We start from the raw sequence: 17,636 nt of genomic DNA on the forward strand, positions 1-17,636 counted from the left end.
CCGTTGTCATGCGTTGTTGAAACTCCGCATCATTACAGATGCTGTGGCGTATTTTGGTTGCTGCGGGGCACTAGATTAAATTTCTTGTAGCCGGCCGAAGTGGCCGTGCGGTTAAAGGCGCTACAGTCTGGAACTGAGCGACCGCTACGGTCGCAGGTTCGAATCCTGCCACGGGCATGGATGTTTGTGATGTCCTTAGGTTAGTTAGGTTTAACTAGTTCTAAGTTCTAGGGGACTAATGACCTCAGCAGTTGAGTCCCATAGTGCTCAGAGCCATTTGAACCATTTTTTGAAATTTCTTGTATAAATTATTGTTATTATTTTAAGACGATATTTTCTGTTATTCAAACTCTGTTCACGCTTATTAGTGCCAACAGAGGAACTTTGGATTAACAGTTCTGTTTTCCATCTTGTTAAGTTGGTCTTTTGCATGGTAAATAAATCCTTAATAAAAATATTGAGCTCCATGTCTGCACACGTGAGAGACAAAGCCCGAATAACACCCCTCTAAAATCACACACTACATCCTTAAAGATTGGGTTCGTTTCACCTTTGAGGCAGCCATTTTTAACGAGTACAAGCATACGCTCTTCACGTACGGTAACATCAACAGAACAAGTTATAGTGACGCAGTGGTTCTAAATACGCATTAAACTTGATGTGCCATCGCAAACAAATTCCTCAATGCCTATACGAAAGAAGCGTGTTTGAGTAAGTATAGTGGACCATCACAAAAAATTTCATCTCCTTATTTTAAGCTGTAGCACCTGCGTACCTAATCACACATGGAAAAATTACGATTTTTAACGTATCTCCATGTTTTGTCAACTGTAACGACTGGTGATAGTTTCGACTTCCAGTCATATACATACTTTACATCACATCGTTTTATATTGAAACATACTGCTCATAACTACTGATGAAAAATATTTCGATAGGTACCGTCCATTCGTATGTACTCAAGAACAATGATATCTAGATGTTCAACTCCGGGCAGCACAGAAATTCAGACGTACCCACATCTTGTTCCTGGTTAAATAAACCGATGTTTTACCATTCTCTATTCTGACTAGGAAACAACCGCGGTGGTTGCCGAGTTGAAATCCTGGTGTGGCAAATCAATTTTGTTTCGTCATTTCAGTTTCAATTATGTCGGTGGTAAAAGTTTGATGTCCAAAATTTGGCGCTGCTTAACTAACGTTCGATCAGGTTCAAGGTTCAGATGCTCGTCCAGGATAAAAGTTTACTAGAAGTCATTTAAAGTTAAGCATGTGCACACTTTGTCACTTGTGAGTCAATAATATTGAAGACTACATCATTTCTATTATCTTGCTGCCTGACATTTGCATCATCGAAATGTTAACAGGCATAGCGGCTCAAAAAAAAAAAAAAAAAAAAAAAAAAAAATTCAAATGTGTGTGAAATCTTATGGGACTTAACTGCTAAGGTCATCAGTCCCTAAGCTTACGCACCACTTAACCTAAATTATTCTAAAGAGAAACATACACACCCATGCCCGAGGGAGGAACCGAACCTCCGCCGGGACCAGCCGTACGGTCCGTGACTGCAGCGCCTGAGACCGCTCGGCTAATCCCGCGCGGCATAACGACTCATTGCCGTACGGAGGAATATTATCGGATGGTCTCTTCTACTAACCATTTTGTACAGTCAAATGTCTGCACCAAAAAGATATTAGAAGATTTTCAAGAAAGTTAGGTTGTATTGGTTGCATAGAAATCAGGTGGAACTCAAATCGGGTCAGTCTGATACTTTTGACTATGATACAACCGTACATTCCTAGACAAGGCGATCTTCTGTTGTTTATGAAAATGGGATTATAGCAACAGGCCTCTATTCTAACATTGTGGTAGTGATACATGTAATTTTTTTCCTCCTGAACTTTAGGTCCATTTCAGTAAACTTGTCAAGTGAACCGTTACAATGAAGTATAGAATATGGAACCGACAGATTTAGGACAAAGTTTACATTCAATACTAGCTTGTTTAGTGATTCAAGTGAGAAATTCTCGTGTTAACGATTTGTTAATCTACTGTTGTTAATAGTTGGAAGAATCACGATCGTGATAAATCAGTTACATATAACGTATGATAAATAAAAAGCTGTGGTACCGACAAAGCGATTGTAATGTTTCATTATCGGTCCGGGACAACACTCTCAACAATGAATCATCGCGTGATACGTCACGAGCAGTTGCCTGGCATCATTGCGATACTTATTCCTGACGAGTGTACTCTTTCTGAGTTGCTACTTGTGCTGTATTAAGTGTCGTGCGCTATTTAACTAACATCTTACAGTGATACTTGGTTTCTAAGCGTGTCTGAACTTTCTCGAGTTCTAGGAAGAAGACAGAAAACCAGTATCTGACGAGATTCTGTGAGGAACAAGTAAGTGAGTAGTCATTTTCACTTTTCCCTATGTACAGATGGACTTTTATGTTGTCAGGTGTATTTTTCAGTCATGGTGCTGTTGTAAAATTGTATCAGGTGTAGGTACGCATACTAAAACGGTAGGTCATTCCTGCAAGTACCCTCTCATTGTTCAGTGACGTGTTATGTCACTTCACAACCAGCGTTGGCGTATTTTCGCTCTCGCTAACGGAATTCTCGCGTCTCTTTTCATTCGAATTTCAAAATTTCATTGACGGGATTCAAGATGATTCGAAAGAATTAGTATCTGTAGTATTTGAAAGCAAATGTAAGACGGTAGGAACAACTTTTGTCAATATCCGATGCTAGCTGTAGATGCTCATCACAAAACCGTCCAGCTTAAGAACGTGACTATGTCGAATATTTTACAGTTCTATGTGCTACTACAGTTCAGATGTGTTTAGAGAATATTTATACAGAGATGACAAATTTTACCTTGTGATTGGGACCTGGATAGCTTTACTCAAATTTGCGGACGAGGAGGCAGTCCAGAGAACATGTCTTTTCGCAGAAGACCACTTCATTTCATTCCATTTTGCTCTTTAACACAAAAATCTAACGGCGACGAAAGTTCTTCTACTTCCATGCAAATTTCTGGCTTCTTTCTTTCGATTTCGGGATATCTTGACCGTACAAGTACTGTTAATGATTCCATCCCACGTTTGCAAGGTGAAATATTTGATCCATGAATAGATGGAAATATAATTTGAAAATATGATACTGCAGCAGTCAACTCAGATGGTAGAGAAAGAAGTCCACCTGGATATAGAGGAATGTTCTATACTAGCCGTCGGCTTTGACCTGTGACGTAATAGCTGCTACGACGTCACGTTTTGGTGTGTATTCTGAATTGAATTTGTGTGTAAATTTGCATTCTATCTATCGCAATCTTGTTGCTTAATAGAGAAAGTAATTTATTAATCTCTGAACGAGATTTGATACTGTTTTTCAAATATTAGTAACGTCGTGAAATTTGTGCCAAAGAAAAAGTGAAGTTTGTTTTTTGGAATAGAGGCGCAATCTTCTTTTTTATTTTACTTTTTGCAGTTGCTTCTGTTTCGTTACGTTTGTTTCATGTTTGGTTATAAATTATTAGGATGGTTATTTTAATAGTTCATAGGTAGCCTTTATTTCTTGGACGTCAATCTATTGGGGATACTAATACGCAATTAGTAAGCACTAGTGCGTAGACATTGACCGTAATTTTCATTGCTATCGTAGTTTTGTGCTACAGTAACTTGCTCTACGGTGGTTCTTTCGTTGAGTGCTGCTGTAGGCAATTATTTGACGTCGGTGTTAGCGATTTTGTAGACAGCATTTGAGTACATGTCGAGGAGGAGGTGGAGTAAAAAGAGAAATGTATTTCTTGGAAATATTGAAGTTCCGAATTTTAGAGTGCGTAGTTACCTCGTGAAAACTGCTTAATGTCAAAGTAATGTATTGGTTTAGCCGGAGGTCTGGGTTAGGATGTAACTTGATGATTTCGATGTGAGTAGGCAAAAATAACGAATCCTACTGTTGTGACCCACTGATATGCAGCGCAACCTTACGTCTGCTTTAGGTTACACCACAACCATTCGGTTCTCAGATGGCGAAGCCAACGACCGTGACAGTGAGAAATATTCCTATGGTGACAGACTGATACGTAGCGTAGCCCGAGGTCTAGGTTAGGTTGGATTGTAGCAGTTTTGTTGTGAACTGGTGAAGCCAAAGAATCTGACAACGGAAGAGCTTTCTGCGGTGACAGATTAATCTGTAGCTTAGTACGAGGTCTAGGTTACTTTATGATTAACAGTTATCTTGTTAAAGCCAAGAAAACTACAAGAGACTTGTAGTGTAACATGAGATATAAATTAGGTGTTAAGTGCGAATTTAGCTGAGGTGTCGAAGGATACAAATGCGCCGGCCGATGTGACCGAGTGGTTCTAGGAGCTTCAGTCCAGAACCGCGATGCTGCTATGCTCACAAGTTCGAATCCTGCCTCGAGCATGGATGTGACTGATGTCCTTAGGTTAGTTAGGTTTACGTAGTTCTAACTCTAGGGGACTGATGACCTGAGATGTCAAGTCCCATAGTGCTTAGAGCCATTTGAACCATTTGAATTTGAAACAAATGCCAACAAGAATGTATGGTACCTGGTTGATCTGTATTGTATATCGTGATATATGATGCCCTTCGCAGTATCCTACTTGTATTTACGACTTCGCCGTATATCTGGACTACGTTGTACAGTTACGAGTTATTAGAAGAAAACTGCAGGTGATGTTATCTACGAATGAGTATTTTCATTGGCTAACAACATACTAACAGCTTATCGTTATCAGATTGTTCCATGTGATGCTTGTTTAGCTTAATTCCAAATATGAGTGGATTGGTTGTTTCCGAGTATAATAATTATGAGTTACAGTTACTCCTGAAGCACATATAGAATCATGGGAGCTATTGTAAACGGTAGCAGACTTACGAAAAGTTGTTGATCCTGTAATTTTAATTCTAGTTCAAATGGTTCAAATGGCTCTGAGCACTATGGGACTTAACATCTGAGGTCATCACTCCCCTAGAACTTAGAACTGTTTAAACCTAAGTAACCTAAGGAAAACACACACATCCATACACGAGGCAGGATTCTAACGTGCGACCGTAGAAGTCACGTGGTTCCGGAGTGAAGCTCCTAGAACCGCTCGGGCACCACGGCCGGCAATTCTAGTTCACTTTTTTATGATATTTTTGAATTTTTCGTTTAGCAGCATGGTTTTTTCCAGTTACAGTGGCTGTGTTTTGAGAAAATTAATGTGTATTTCTTACTTTGGTAGTTTGTGACTTTTCAACAGATACGGGTACTTATTTTTCTCGGTTAAGTTTGAAACGCTTCACCTACAGTGTTTGTAAATTCTTATCGAAGACATCTTTTGTTATACAGCTCAAGTGTACTTCGGAGTGGTTTCCTTTTTTACAATGATCATTCCTTTCCGCTTCATATTTTACATTCTGACGTCCGTTATAGTGGTAGAGCCTCATCTCACGATAGGGCTTACTCAATGACATTTTCGCTCTAAGAACTATTTCTTCCATTACAATACTCGTAATTTTTTTTCTTACTTACTGTTTCTGTTCATTACGTCGAAGAAATCCACATTGACATGACGTCACATCGTGCATAATATTTACAGCGTTTCTCGCATGTTTTTGTTATGTTTCTTAAGCCACTCGCCAAAGCCATCTATACCTTTCGAAGACCCCTCTTTATCCGCTACCTTCCAAAGGTTCAGTTATCCATTCCAGTTTCCTTGTCAAATTTGCATCGGCATAGCATTTTGGTGTTGTAATTCCTAATTAACTGTCTATGATTTTGCACATTAATGCGATGCATTCTAACACGTATTTAAGCGCATCTTGAGTGACGTTTTCACTGGAGCTCGATGAGTCACTAAGATAGCTATCTCCAAGCAAATCATCTTCATCTGCAATATTGTGACGCCAAGTTCCGGTTCCTTTGTTTAGTAACTCACTAGGAAAAAAATTCTCAAATTCGCTCCCTATTTCTTCTACAGGATTTTGGTCTTTGTCCACTGCGGTGGTAGCTCCAAGGAACACAGGTATAACCTATTTGTCGCATTGTCAGGCACCATTAGTAGGCGTATTCTACTTTTCAGCTTAAAATGGTGTGGGAATACTATAAAATGCACCAAGATCACGAATTCTAGGAAAAAAAAACTTCTAGAGTATGTTAATTCAGTCTGTCAAGCCCAAAAGATTAACTTATTAATGAATCAAATCAACTTTGGAATGGTTTGAGACTATTTTTCTACCCTAATCTCACATTCGAGCAAATTTCCAAAACCCTCTTCAGGGTATTCTCTTGACTTCTGAGGTTGAAACCACAACCACTGCTGGAAGGTGAGTTCTGTTCATTTGCGTAACCCGAGTTCAACATATGGAAATCGTCGTTTATCAGTTCGATGAAGCTTACTTCAAGATCGTTATTGAGGACAATCTCACAGATTAGGCAGTGCGACGCGAAAATAACCGTGCAGACATTCTAACGTTTTGACGTGCACGACCGCTGACATTCACGTCAGCTTCTGATATGTGACAGGAGATCGAAAGATCATTTGTCTGATGGTTTAGAAGATCTTCTACACCAGTTTTTGTAAATACCATACCGACAGACAAGGTGATTCCATCGTCAGAAAAGTGATTTCTTAATAATTTTAGAAATTGCAGTATTTCGTAAAAAACATTGTGCTGATTATAACTCAGTTTACAGAATTGTTCTTTGTTTTATTCTATGCTGCATGATTTTTAAAATTTTTAAATTTAGTGATACCTGAATGATTTGTATAACTTGTGCTTCCTTTTAACTGCAATTAACACAAGTGCTGCGTGATTATAAAAAGCAGAAATTTTAATATCTTATGCGACAGATATTCAACTGTGGGTAGACTTCCGATTTTCTCTCACGAATGAATCTGTAAATCCTCAGCCATGTGTGTGCTGTAATAGAATGATCAGTCAAGCTGAAACCATGTGCAAAGCATTTACTCAAAACTCCGGCTGTGTCTTCAGCCGGCGACGATGTTACCAGCTCAGTTGTCCGATTAGGAAGGTGGCTAAACTTTTTACTTCAGATTCAGTCTCCCTCGATCCAACATTTTGTCACAGAGAGCAGATTTTATTTTCGTTCCTGTTCGTTTTACCAAGAAGATATTTTCTCATCGTCGTCCCAAAGAGGCAAGTATCTGTGTTCAATAATCGTATGCCATTCACCGTTTTGATATTTCTTGCAGTACGAGTAACTGTTGCCTTCTTTTGTAGACTTGCTTCACATACTGAATGCGTGAATAATAATATGCGCATAATTCGATACTGTAATGTCAAATCACCAAAGATACAACCACCATTTTCTATGTTGACGATTGTCTCGTGACAGAGTCGTCGATTTTCCCGCAGACTTCAAAAAAAATGTTTCCTTTTTGTGTGCTATAGAATTTGTCTCCGCTACCCTGTGAGCTGCGAAACAGTAGACAGCATGGGTGAATTGGAAGACTACTTCACACATTTCACTATCATACTCTGAGTACCTTTTTCACGTTACTTAGTGATTTATGTCGTGCGTTTCGTGTTACATGGAACAATTTGCGTGATAAATCATAATGATGTCACACATTTCTTTTTACATTCTCGCTGCAAATTAATTTTTACATATGGCTACAAACTGAATAATTTACGTTTGTTTTACGTAAAAAAGATGTTCGTATGGGGGTCAGTGGCGCCTATGAGCCACGTTTTACACTTCACTGTAGCAGACATTGTCCTACGGAATATAAGTAGTTATTAAGGAGCAGATTTCTTCGTTTGTTTTCAAATTTTACTTTGATTTATATACTGGGTAAGTGACTAAGTATTTTTATTTCAGCCCTCTGCCCAACTTTTTGTGCTAAAGGCAACCTTAATGTGGATTAATGAATGTGGTTTATTTTTCTTCCGGAACTTTAATTATGTACGGCATTGTTCCTTATAAACTGTAGTGGATTGCCCACAACAGACTTCACCACTGTGAAGAAGTAGTCAGAATTCCTTAACAGATGTCTACGACATGATATTGGGTGAACACCACATGTTATTCGTTCAACACGTTTTTGAGAAAACATTAAAGATCAGTTTTCCCAGAACATTATACCGTATTACTTTATTGAATGAAAATGTGCTAAATATATCAACTTACTGACTGGTCTCTCACCAAGATCTGCAGTGACCCTAGGTACAAATGTGACCGAAAAAAGTTGGTTCAGAAGTTGCCAGATGCGCTTTTTCCAGTTTATTTTCTCATAGATAAGTACATCTAAGAATTTTTAAGTTTCTACCCTACTTACTACTTCCTTACCATGTTATACTTATAAATGGTATAGTACACCTAAATGAGCAAAACTGAGTATGTTGTGTCTTTTTAAAATTGAGTGTGAGACGAATCGCATGGAAAGCGTTTTTTTTTTTTTTTTCGGTCATCAGTCTACTGGCTGGCCTGATGCAGCGCGTCATGATCTCCTCTCCTGTGCTAACCCCTTCATATCAGAGTAGCACTTACAACCTACGTCCTCAATAGTTTGCTGGATGTATTCCAATCTCTGCCTTCCTCTGCAGTTTTTTTTTCCCCCTACAGCTACCTGTAATACCATGGAAGTCATTCCCTCATGTCTTAACTGATGCCCAATCACCCGGCCTCTTCTCCTTACCAGTGTTTTCTACATATTCCATTTCTCTCCGATTCTGCACAGAACTCCTCATTCCTTATCTTATTCGTACACCTGTTTTTCACCACTCGTCAGTACCACCACATAACAGATGCTTCGATTCTCTTCGGTTCCCGTTTTCCCACAGTCCATGTTTCACTACCGTGCAATGCTGCACTCCAGACGTACATCCTCAGAAATTTCGTCTTCAAATTAACACCGATTTTTGATATTATTAGTCTTCTCTTGACCAGGAATGCCCTTTTTGCGATGGCTAGTCTACATCTGATGTCATTCTTACTCCGTCCGTCATTGATTATCTTACTGCCTTTCACCTTGAATTCTAACTCCACTCCTGATCCTTTCTTTTATTTCCATCACTGCTTCTTTGATGTACAGATTGAAAAGTTTTAATGATCCATTTAATAACTTTCTTTAACATTTCTTCTTTTTCTGTATGCATGCTTCAATTGATCATCTCCAAAAGGAACTACTTCTGTTTGTTGAAAACTGGATGGCTGATCACTTACATATATGACGAACAATAGTGTACCTAAGACTGCGACTTGGGTCCACCACACACGCTTTCTCCCCAGTAAGAACTATGTTCTCAGAGCATACTGGTTGAATTACTAAGTTCAACTTCCTATATTCTTTTAGTAAGATATGATATTATTCATTCGCTGGTTATACCATCAGTCCAAAAGTACTTCTTTTTAGTGGGAGAATACTATTATTCACTATGGTCTATGGTCTGTGGTCTATTGGCTACGTCCAGATGCGTCAGATAGGTCACAAAAACACCAACCAGCACTATTTTATTATTTAATGCTCGTAAAATCTGGTGAGTGAGCACGTAAATGGTATTCTCAGTAGAGCAACTATTCTGAAAACGATACTGTGATACGATCAGGATATTACTATTGGTAAGGTTTTATTCTATTGCTGTTATAGAATATATCTCCTCCACAAAAATATTTGAACATAATGTCAGCTCAGAAACTGTTCAGTAGCTATTGACAGCCCACTCATCATCTTTCTTAAAATGGCGTTAACAATGGCCTATTTCAGTCTCTTTGAAAAAATGCCTTGACATATGAGGAATTACATGCTTCAGATAAGACCTTGTAACACTACGCTACTGCGTACGATACTTATTAAAGCCTCTACTATGGTAAGTTGACGGGCTTCACCTTATAAGAAAGGATTTTGGGGTAGATATTGACCGCGTGTACCCGAATGGAGGCAAAATCAGACTTTCACCCACTCAGTAACAACAATGATGCGTCATGCAAGTCTGAAGTGCAACTACACGTTAGGACGGACAAGAAACGACACAGAAGATGCTACCAAATTGTTAATAATATGGTCGCCAGCCTAATTAGGCATTAACTGAGTTTCCTCCCAGTACAAGTTGATGTACGTTCACACAAAACAACACGTAATAGCACTGCATAATGTGGTAACTTTTAGAACCAGAAAATCTACGCCGGCCGCGGTGGCCGTGCGGTTCTGGCGCTGCAGTCCGGAACCGCGGGACTGCTACGGTCGCAAGTTCGAATCCTGCCTCGGGCATGGATGTGTGTGATGTCCTTAGGTTAGTTAGGTTTAAGTAGTTCTAAGTTCTAGGGGACTTATGACCTAAGATGTTGAGTCCCATAGTGCTCAGAGACATTTGAACCATTTGAACCAGAAAATTTACTGAACTAATAATTTCACTTTCTGTACTGATATGGACAAGCCAAAAATACACAACAATACACTATAATGTTTACTACAAACTTCGTACTGTCTACTGATCTGATTAAAATCGGGCATAGGTTACCCTAGAAATAGTACTTTCGAAACATACATACAATGTCAATTTTGAAAAAGGTAAAACACTAATAAATTTTGGTTTTATACTGACTTTAACTTTGCTAGTCAAATCAGTTCAGTACACTTCAGAATTAAAATGAATAGAAAAGAAAAAGGGGGAGGGGGGACCCTGAAACTGTTATGATCACTGTATTGAAACTATTAACTATTGAAATCATTAAGCACTCAAGATTTCCAATAAATGAATTACTACTCTTTTTTGTCTTATTTCCTGCTCATTTAACTACCATTATTTTTGTCTCAAATTAATTAACTTCATTGCCAAACCAATTTCAACATCATCTTCCAACTTTGTCAGACCTATATTATTTGCATATTTATTCATTAACAACACAGTTCTTTAAACATCATTCTAACATAGATAGGTCTGCAGGTAAGTATTATTAACATAAACTTTAAATCTTCATTTCGGGACACTCGGATAGCACAACATGTGGAAAGGACCCTGTCTAGGTTAGTGATGAGGATAATTATATGATAGGACAGTTCTGGTAAAAGTTAAGTTGTTATTGAACAATCAGGAACAAAAGTAACACTGGTCCACACGAATACAGTTCTAAAAGTTTCAACCTGTTCGTGTCGATGCGGCGGTTGGCGGGCGGCGAGATGGCGAGGCGCAAAGCACACATACAATCACAGCTATGGCTCTTGATGTATCGGCATTTTGCTTCTTCTTAGCGTCGCAATACTTTTCCATTTAGTGCCTATGGAATATAGCCATGCTGTATAGTCGTCGGAAACGGCACATCCGAGGCTCAGTGAAATCACGTTTTCCAGGAGAGCCTCCTCGATCCAGAGCGTGTTTCTCAGACCGATGCCCAACTCCGACTACTACTGCTGAGCCCTTTATGCCGTGCCGCGCCCGTGTGCCTTTTCCCGCGCTCGCCTGCCATCCAACTTTTACCGCTCCCCTACAGACAGGGTATTCACCAAAGGTTTTGCATTACACATATCCTAATACATTGCCTACGTATGGACCAGGCGCGTAAATACAACTTTAACATCTTACAACAGTTTCAACATTCCTTACATTTCCATTTTGTTATAATATTGCTTGCAATTTGACATAATCATTAATATTCACATCGAAAATTGGTTACAGTTCCTTTAACATCATGGCATGAAAAGAAAAAGAAATGAAATCAGAACATCGATTACACTAATTTAACGAAAATCAGAAGAAAAAAATTATTAAATGTACAGTTGTTGTTGTTACACATGCCCCTGTTTCCAGTAAATTTCACTAAGTGCAAATTTGATGGGAACACTAATTTTTAAATTTATACAGTGGTTCTGAATCTTTGTGTGAATTTCCCATACAAAAAAATTTATACCACAAGCTTTCTTTTCGGTCACATTATATAGGTCTACACTTTTTAACATATCAAGAACATTTACTTATAATTTACTTAAGTGCCTTTGGCACAGTCCACTCTCCTATCACAACATTATTTAAATAGCAAATTACTCATTTTTACTAAATTTCTCAAAGAAATAATTTCAAAATCTGGAACAGAAACATTTAACTACAAAAGCAAATGCAAATATCTATATACACTATGAGACAATTTATTGCTGCTTGCATTGAATGGCAGTCCATTTCCTTACTTACAAAAAAAACATACAGTAATATTTAGAAAAATCACTACATATATTTGCTGCAAATTATTCAGATTTGGGCAGTCCATTTCGCATCATTTTACCACATCACCTGTACCACACTTACAATTCTCCATTGACCATTTATCTGCCCTCATTGGTGTTTGGCAGTCCTTTATATTATGGCTCATACACTGCCCACTTTAATTTTTTTACAGTCCCATCTTTTATTTGGCTTGCAGCATTTACCCTTTCTTTTCAGTAAATTTCTCCATACATCTTTACATTTACAGTACATTCGGTAATCTGAAACTCACGTAAGTACATTAGCACACTCTCATTGGTATACATACATTTACAAAGATTAATTACATTTGGAATAAATTAGTTTCAGCATAAGATACACCATATTTAATGCAAATTGCTCTCTGAGAGTACTTAGGTCACTCACTCCTAGGAACATTCAGTTTCAGGTCCACAACATTTCTTACACCTAAAGGTCTCTTGGATTTTGGGTAGATCAGGTAGTAAGCATTATCGTGTGGAATGCTCTGTATTATATACGGTCCATTATAAATGTATTTAAATTTGGAAATTTCATGGTTCAGTTCACTAGACTTTTCGTGGGTTTTTAAAAGAACATAATCCCCAATTTTAAATTTTGAAACTTTCAGATTTTTATCATGTCTTTTAGATCTAGATTCAGCTTTTTGCTCTGCCCTTTTTCTGACTAATTCTTTCTTTTGACTCAACCCCAAACTTGTACAAGGTGGAAACTCTAGTTTTTACTCAATTAAACTTTTACTTCTGCTGCCTAACAAAATTTCTTCCGGTGGGAATCCAGTAGATTCATGATGTAAGGTGTTCATGACATTCTCAAAATCCGATATAAATCTACCCCAGGCTCTATGGTTATGACTGCAGTACGTTCTACACAATCTCCCGATTTCTCGCATGTACCTTTCAACTGGGTTGCTAGCAGGATGATAGGCTGAGATATATTTAACCTCCACTTCATTTTTCTCCATTCCTTATTTCCAATTTTTGGATATGAACTGGGGACCATTGTCAGATAGTACTGCCTTGGGTTTCCCAATGGTTCTGAAGTATTCAACCATCCTACTAAATACATCTTTTGCTGTTGCTTTTTTCAAGGGGTATAATTTAACAAACTTTGAGAATACTTCCAAAATTACTAAAATATATGCACAATTTCTCGAAGTCTTTGGCAGGGGACCATACAAATCTACAGATAATAATTCTAGGGTGTCTTCAGGTAATGTACTTTGCATTGGACCTCTACTAGTTCTGTTCAGTTCTTTGGCATTTTGACAGACATCACATGACTTAATCCGTTCCTTTACCTTCTTACTGATACTACCAGCAATCACTACTACATTATTCAGTTTATCCAGACATTTATTTGGCCCACTATGCCCCAATGCTAAATGAGAATAATCTACGACATCAGTATCAAACTGGTGTGGCCAACATACTCTCCATTCCTCAGTGACTAAATCTTTCCTCCTATATAAAATGCCTTTAAAAATTTTGTAATATTTCTTAATTTGAGGATACTGCACACTGTCAAAATTTACCTTCACAGATTTCCATGTCGGATCCTCATTCTGATGGTATCTCATATTTTTACATATTTGCTCAATTTTCCTTTTTCCTGAAACCTGTTTCATATACCTGATCTGAAAAGTACCCTCTTCACCATTTTCATTGGGCACTTCACTCATACCATTAGGCAATCGAGATAAAGCATCTGCTACATAATTCTCAGTACCCTTAACATAGCAAATCTCGTAATCAAATTGTTGCAGGTACAAAGCCCAACGAGTTAGCCTACCATTAAGTAAACGACAATCTTTAAGAAAAGTTAAAGCTTTGTGGTCAGTATGTATGATGAGCTTATGGCCCCACAGATAATTTCTGAATTTCTTTAACCCCCATATAATGGCTAAAGCTTCCTTTTCCGATATAGTGTAGTTTCTCTTGTATTTTGTTCTACTGCAAACGCGATAGTACTGTGTTCGATTTCTTTGCCATCACAGATTTCTTGGAAAACTTCTATACCAATTCCATAAGCTCTGCTGTCAGTACTCATGTGGAAAGGTTTTGACAGTATGGGGTGATGCAAAATATTGTCATTCAAAAGTTAACATTTTAAATTTTCGAAATCTCTCATACACCCTTCAGTCCACACAAAAGCACTATTTTTCTTAAGCAGATTATTCAATTGAGGACTATTAAAAACTTGCCCCTTGACGAATTTTCTATAGAACCCACATAAACCTAAAAAGGCTTTCAACTGTTTTCTATTTCTAGGAGCTGGACACCATGCTATTGCACTTAACTTTTCCGGGTCCTTGCCAATACCGGTTGTAGTAATAATGTGCCCCAGAAACTTTATTTCCGACTTCACAAATTCACATTTCTTCCACTTAAGTGTCATACCCCCTGCTTGTAGAGCAACAAAAACTTTCCGCAATAATTCACAATGCTCTTGCCATTCTTCTGTAGCAATCAGTAAATCATCTACATAAATGGTTAGCCGGGAACTCAATTCTCTCCCCAATACAAAGTCCAGTGTCCTAATAAATACTGCTACAGATGTGCTAAGCCCAAATGGCACTATTTTATACTGATAGCATTTCCCAGCGAATAGAAAAGCGGTATATTTACGGGATTCTTTATTCAATGGGATTTGCCAGTATCCGGCGGTCATGTCCAGACTGGTTAAATACTTCACGTTATAAAATTTTTGGAGCATTTCGTTCAGATTTTCAGGTCTGTCTATTTCCTTCTTTACAATTTTGTTCAAAGTCCTGGCGTCAAAAACTACTCTAACTCCCCCATCCCTTTTGTTCACGATGATAAGAGGAATATTATATTCGCTGCTACTCCGTTCGATTACACCCCCTTCTATCATTTTATCTATTTCCACTTGCACAGCCTGCCTCTTTGATATGGGTACCGAAAACGGTCTTACAAAGAAAGGTTTATGCTCTATGGTCTCAATCTGGTATTCGAAGTTCTTAACTAGGCCAGGTTTGTCCGAAAATACGGTGTTATTACTTTCTAAAATATCAAGCAATTCTGTTTTCTGATCAGGAGATATCTCCTTCAAATTTTCTACAATTTCTTTAAAATTATGCCCCTGCTTGTCACTCTCATCTATTAACCTCTGGACATGGTACACCTCATACATGTTTGTCAAACCATCATTCCCTTGGTCGATCTCCAACAATAAAGAATCAATTTCTGAATCGACCACCTTCCCATTTTCCTCAAATTTTAATTCCAAATTTCTAGATGCATTATTAATTTTGATCACTTCCTGGCTACAATCAATAATAACCTTTTCTTTATCTAACCAATCTATTCCCAGAATCATTTCAGTACTCAAGTCTGGCACAACCAAATAATCGTGTTCAAATTTTTGTCCTTTTATACTAAATTCAACCAAAATCTGGTTCTTTACCGGCTTGCTAGTTTTGCCAGTAGCACCAACAATTTTTACACCCGTCACTGACATAATTACTAGTCCAGGCTTATCACAAATGTGTTCGAAAAACGACTGGGAGATTGCGCTTATCTGAGATCCAGTATCAAGAAGTACTTGCAATTTCATGTTATAAATTTCAACAGGTATTACAGTTTGTTTAACCGTCGAATGTTTTTCATTATTGTGGTCTTCCCTGAGCAAATCCGGGTCGACGATAACATCGTCCCAAGATATGCTTTTAACATTCACCTCACCTATATCTGGCGGTTTCTTTGGTTCCGGGAGTTCAAAGTCATTAATTACTTGAACTCTTTGTAAAATAGACCCTGAGTCGTCAGGTGGCTCTTTCTTTCTTTGTTCAGTCTCAGCATCTGGGTTTTGTTTTGAAACTTCATCATCAATATATACAATATCGCAATTAACTGTATTTCCATTATTTCCACTATTACTGAAATATTCGTCATCTGAACTATCGTCAGAATCCGACCATTCTGGATCGCTTTCAGGTTCTAACATAAAAGCTTTTCTGAGACAGGCATTAAGTTCTCCCTCTGCATTTTCGTCAGGCTTTGATTTTAATTTAATATCCTCTTTTGGCAAAACGGCTTCATTATCAGCTTTACTCACATCCACTGTTGCTTCATATTTAATGTAATCCTCGTGGACTTCAATTATTTTCATGTAATCACCTGCCTCTTCCCCACGCCGCCTTTCGGTAGCAGCTTGTACTGTTGGCGGGTCATTAACGGAAGTTACTTCCTCATCTATGCTGAGGATTTCATTCTCCAATTCCTTTCTATCTTCAACCTTCGACCTATCGGCAGCACGCGTAGTTTGCGCGGCGCTATTTCCTCCCTCCTCTTTAAACTCGGGCCACGTCACCTTATCGACGTCCCTACTATCTCCTTTTTCACTAATTAACCTCCTTGCTTCATACTCCTTCTTAAAATCCTCCCACTCACATTGCTTGAGGCCCTTGTACAGATCGTCGGTCTGCACACGCCAATTACTTACTTCCGCTAATTCATTCTCGCCTTTTACTTTATTGCTAACACTGCTAACTGCACGTCTCTGTGTATCCACAGTTTCATCTATTATTTCCTTCGCCACGGAATTACCACTCGTAATGTATTCACCAGCTCATACGGCAATGTTCGTATCTAATGCTGCCTCATCGCTAGCGGCTTCTCTCTGAACAGCTGTTCTGCTAGGCTGGGCCGTTGTCCTCTGATGCTCCACTCGCCTGTTAACAAGTATCGCACTGCGCGGCAAAGATGACTCATTCGCGCTCGCACCTGACGCTTGTTTCGCAACAACACGTTGCGCCGTTCCACGCCTATCCCTAACGTGTCTCATAACTTTACTGTCGGTCCGGTAACATTTCTTAAATCGGGGCCGGTATATACTGTCCGCTTCCGTTTGGCCCGCAACGTTGGCGGAAATCAGTTTCCCGCGTCGTTATTATTTTGCGCGGTGTACCCTCTGCCGCGACCTGGATAACTTCCTCTTCCTCTTCCTCTACCTCTACCTCTCTGTATCATATTGACGCGAAACCCATCGCCGTCATTTCTCTCGTCATTATTACGGTTATTTCTGTTACTAAAATTTTGATGATTGGCACGACTTTCGCGCCAATGGTCTTCGTCTTCGACCCTTTCGAGAAACGCTTGGAAGCTGCGATGATTGCTTCCCACGTATCTCTTCGAATCTTCTGGAAGCTTTTTATATATCTCCCATATGATTTCCGAATCGGATCTTCTCCCTCTTAAATGCGTCAACTTCTGGTACCAATATTCGCAGAAATCTTTCAAAGAATTCCTGCTCCTGTTATCATGAAGATTGGCCATGATAAACTCGCGCCATAAATGATCCTGTTTTTGTTTGGACCAATATTCTTCCGTAAACTTTTGCTTAAATTCTTCGAACGTCATTCGTTCGGTGTTCAAATTAATTCCCCAGCGCTTGGCA

Source organism: Schistocerca nitens, chromosome 1 (assembly GCF_023898315.1).
Source record: "Schistocerca nitens isolate TAMUIC-IGC-003100 chromosome 1, iqSchNite1.1, whole genome shotgun sequence".
Taxonomy (NCBI): Eukaryota; Metazoa; Arthropoda; class Insecta; order Orthoptera; family Acrididae; genus Schistocerca; species Schistocerca nitens.